The following is a 4,466-nucleotide window of genomic DNA, read 5'->3' as shown; positions in this document are numbered from 1 at the left end:
TCATCACTGTGTTTAATCTCTAAGAGAGTTGCCTGTTATCATTAGAATATATTATAACATATACAGAAAGATTAGCATGGCCTGGTCCCTGGGAGATGTTCCAGGCTCAGGTATGGCCACCCTCCCACTCCTGTCTTCTCAAGTACACTGGCCTTCATGCAGACACTCAAACTTACGTTCCCTTAGCATCTTACTCCTTCATGAAACCTGGTGGACTTAGTTTTATTAGTACTAACTAGTACCTATATATTTAATATGACTCCTGAGCTAGACTGTAATCTCATGTTGCAATTCCAGACCTGTATTGTTTACTCAGCCTATGCCCAGTGCATCACACAGTATTTGGCACATAGGAAGTGCTCACTACATGTTTCTTTATTTACATACTAACTTAAGACTATTGAAAAAATTATCTTTCTATGACCTTGGATAGCCACTGCTCCCATGCAATCATTCTGATAGTGAACAGACTCTATCCATCTTGTTGTTTAGCCTGGGTAACTTCTGCTCATTCTTCCAAGTCCAATTTAAGAATCTCTGGGACAGTTATTTCTCTCTCTCTCTCTTCTCATCTTCTCTCATATTTGATGTTAGAATCCCACATCGACATTTGATTGTATTCACTCTTTTTCTAAAAAAAAATGTATATTTCATGAGTACTTTTCTATTACTTCAATAAGATTTAAAATATTTTTAAAAGAAATTCTGAACATCTTCTTTCTATTTCTTTACAGAGTCTGCCGGGCGACTTAAAGGTGATGTGTAGCAACTTGCTGACATTGACTTGGACAAGCAGTTAGACAGCAGTTGGGAGTCAAGCAAGGTGGACAGCAGTTGGGAGACAATGGTTTTTGATAGAGCTCATTGTCTGGAGCTGATCCAAGAAAACGCTGAGGAAGATGGTCCCTTTTTATTTATTTCCTCTAGGAGGTTGCATGTCTACAGATTGTGGTAAATCTTTTGAAACATTCGAGTAAATAACAGAGTAGATATTTGTCTCTCAGGATATATCTGTGAGCAATGTACTGGCAAAGTCAATCTGAAAACTAATAAGGAAGTCAAAGTTAATAGAAGACATATTGTTTGAGAACTTCGAACACAATATTCACAGAAGTTCTAATTTAATCTCATATGAAAAAGCAACACAGAAAATGAAGCAAAACCCATTGGAATTTAAATCACAATCATCTGTGTATTTGGCCTCTTTTATTCAAATATTTTTGGAGTTTTCAAACATTGAATTTAATCAACCCAGCAGAGCAAAAATTGGCAATCTGATAGAAAGAGAACAATGGAATAGACTTTCTTCTTTCAACATGAATAGAACTTTCAGACTGAGGAAAACTATTTGTTCCCTATTCGTTCCATGTCATAAATCTATAGAACTGAATAACCTTGTTCTGAAAATCTTTTCCAGACATTGAACATGAGGCTCTTAATCTCAAAATCCTGTGGCCCAAACTGTATTGAGCTGAAAGGGTTGCTTTTTTCTTTCTAAATTGTGAATTCTGGGACCCAGAGGGGAAAAAAAATTGCATGCCTATGTTTGGCTTTTATAAGGCACATTTCAAAGGTGAAGGGATAAAAAAAGAAATACAGGAAGATGCCATTGTGAACAATCATATTTTCAAAATCCTATTTGACAAAACATGAAAATCCCTCAGCTACAGTTCAGCAAAATGCATTTTTAAACAGACTTGACCAAAGTAGAAATAAAGATGAACTCGGTGCTTCAACCTACTTCCAGAATCAGCCTTCTTTTTCCTGTCTATTTCAGCTTTGGGTCATGCCGTTGCTGGCTCCTCGTAAAGTATTAATGTGGCATCCGAGATATGAGTAATCCATGAAACCACTATCAGCTCCATGAATTAGGAGCTGTACTAGGTAAACCAAGACAAAGTTTGTTGGAGAATGGAAATATAGGTCAGAGAAGTTTTGAAAAGAGACAAGGAAATTAGGGTTCCAAGCTTAATTTCTGTGAGAAAAAGTTTGATGCTCATTGCAAGGCAAGAAAATAGTTGTTGAAAGGAATAGAGATAGAAAAGGCCAAACTGCACGGTCTCCCTTTTTGAAGTAGACGCATTACAGATAGTTCAGTTCAATGGTGTGGTGAGATCTTGGATCCCTATTGGCTTAGGATCCTTTGGTGCCAAAAGGGAAGGAATGACAGAAATGAGAAAAGTGGCAGAGAATGGCAGTGCAGTGACACAGAAATATATTTTTTCTCTCCCAGGCTAAAGATAAGCTACTTTCACGATTGGCTACTCTCACAGTTATTTCACCACATCTAACCCTGTTTGGGAGCTAGACCTAGGACCATGTGCATAGAGTGTGTCCAGTCGGTGTTGGCGCTGGGCAGGGATATAGTCATGCTTGCTCCCTTCACAAAATAGTGATCAGTCATTTCCTTGGCTTCATTTTTCTCTCAACTCCATTCCCTTCTACAACCCAATTCAAAGTTTACCTCATTACTATTACTTCTGAATGTAGACAGATCCATGGATGTTCATCAGTAATACTATGCTTCCAGCTATTACCTAATATATTTTCTCAGAAATGCTGGGTGGGCTCCGGTGGAGGTGGAGTGGGGTGTTCCTCAACTTCTTCCTCACTGATTTTGGCTGCTGTGGTAGTAAGATTTCTAATATGACCACCGCCCAAATGACTAGTTCTAATCTCACCACCTGTGAATCTGATGAGATATCACACTTGTGAATATGTTACCTTAATAGCAAGAGAGGCTTTCTAGATGCAATAAGGTTACTAATCAGTTGGCTTAAGACAAGAAGATTGCACTGGGTTTTCAGGTGGGTCCAATGTAGTCACCAACACCTTTAAAAGCAGAGGCCTTTTGCTGGCTGGTCGGTAGAACGGGAAGGAAGACGTGGAGGGGAGAGATTTGCACCATGAAAAGGGTGTCATTGCTGACCTGCTCCCTGGATGGATCAGAAACTGTCTTAAGCTGGGGGAGTTGGGTAGTCGTGGGAAAGAGGAACAGGATAGAGTTAGTGTTCACACATCTCTGGACCTGACCCAGGTGGGAAGAAGGGAGATGACTGAACAGCAAAACAAGTTAACTGAGCAATTCTTACATAGGACTGGGCTTTCAAGTTCTCAGATGGAGATCGCTTTTGTGGCTTTCAGTAACAACGATATTGTTATCATAGAAGATGACCACAGATTTGTCTGCAGAGAGTCCTGTCCATTCCTCTTACCACTCCATTATGTCCCAAAGTGAATCAGAGGCTTCCTGTATGAGCTCTTGGTAATGCATTAAAATTTTCTGGACTTTTACATCACAAGAAACGCCAAGCAGTTTATTTATTAAGTAGTTATAGGTCCAAACAATTTAAATGTTTATGTCCTACTCACTTAATAGCTGTTTGAAAAAAAATACACATGAGCTAAAAGGGAAATAAGATATTTAAAAAGAGAGCATCTGTGATACTTTCAACAATCAATATAAATAAAAATAATATATTAATTTTAGTTGCTTAAATAATATCAATTAGTTGTTAATGAGATGTGTTTGTCTATTGGGCGCATCTCGATTTTTTAAAATCCTGGAATCAGATTGAACAACTCTCATTGCGTGTTCTACATTGACCTTCACAATGGCACTTGCTGTTTGTTTGATTTGCTTTTTAGGACCCAGCTTTGGCAGAGATAGGTCCCAGGAAGTAAGGCACTGTGATCGAATATTGAAACTTCAAATTTCAATATTAGACTAGCCATTGCCTGGATTTTGACAGATATCAAGTACCACTCTTTCTCTCAGAACATAGAATGAAGCTGTGGAACCCCTCCAGGTTTCCTGCAGAGCCCCAATACAGTTGAACTGCAGAGATAAGGAACTTGCTCACAACCTCAGGTAGGAGTGGAGCTGGGACTGAACCCAGTTCTCTGTGAACCCAAACCAGGGTTGGGCTACTACAATTTCCAGTTTTCACAGAAGGAGGTAAAAGGGTGCCAGGGTCACTGGATAACCGTGGCCAGTTATGTTACGGAAGATTTCATGGATATTACAATTTCCAATAATTAATAGCATTCAACTGTGCATAATCCTCTTAGTTACTCAAATGTTGATGAACTGTGGAGTCTATGGGAAGGAATTTTTTCAAAAGCCCCCACTTTCCAGATCATAATCTCTAGTTGAAAAACCAATATATATATACTAGAGGCCCGGTGCACAAAAATATGTGCACTCGGGGGGGACAGGGGTTACCTCAGCCCGGCCTGTGGCCTCTCGCAGTCTGGGACCGCTCAGGAGATAATGACCTGCTGGCTTAGGCCTGCTCCCGGGTGGCAGAGGGCAGGCCCAATCCCTAGGTGCACACCCTGGTCGGGCTCAGAACAGGGCCGATTGGGGAGTTGAGGCGCCGCCCCCTGTCATGCACAGAGCAGGGTGGATCAGGAGGTTGCGATGCCACCCCTAGTCACGCTCAGGGTAGGGCCGATTGGGGGGT

This window comes from Myotis brandtii, unplaced genomic scaffold (assembly GCF_000412655.1).
Source record: "Myotis brandtii unplaced genomic scaffold, ASM41265v1 scaffold714, whole genome shotgun sequence".
NCBI classification, from domain to species: Eukaryota; Metazoa; Chordata; class Mammalia; order Chiroptera; family Vespertilionidae; genus Myotis; species Myotis brandtii.
The sequence above is the reverse complement of the archived record's forward strand: the minus strand, read 5'-3'. Positions refer to the sequence as shown.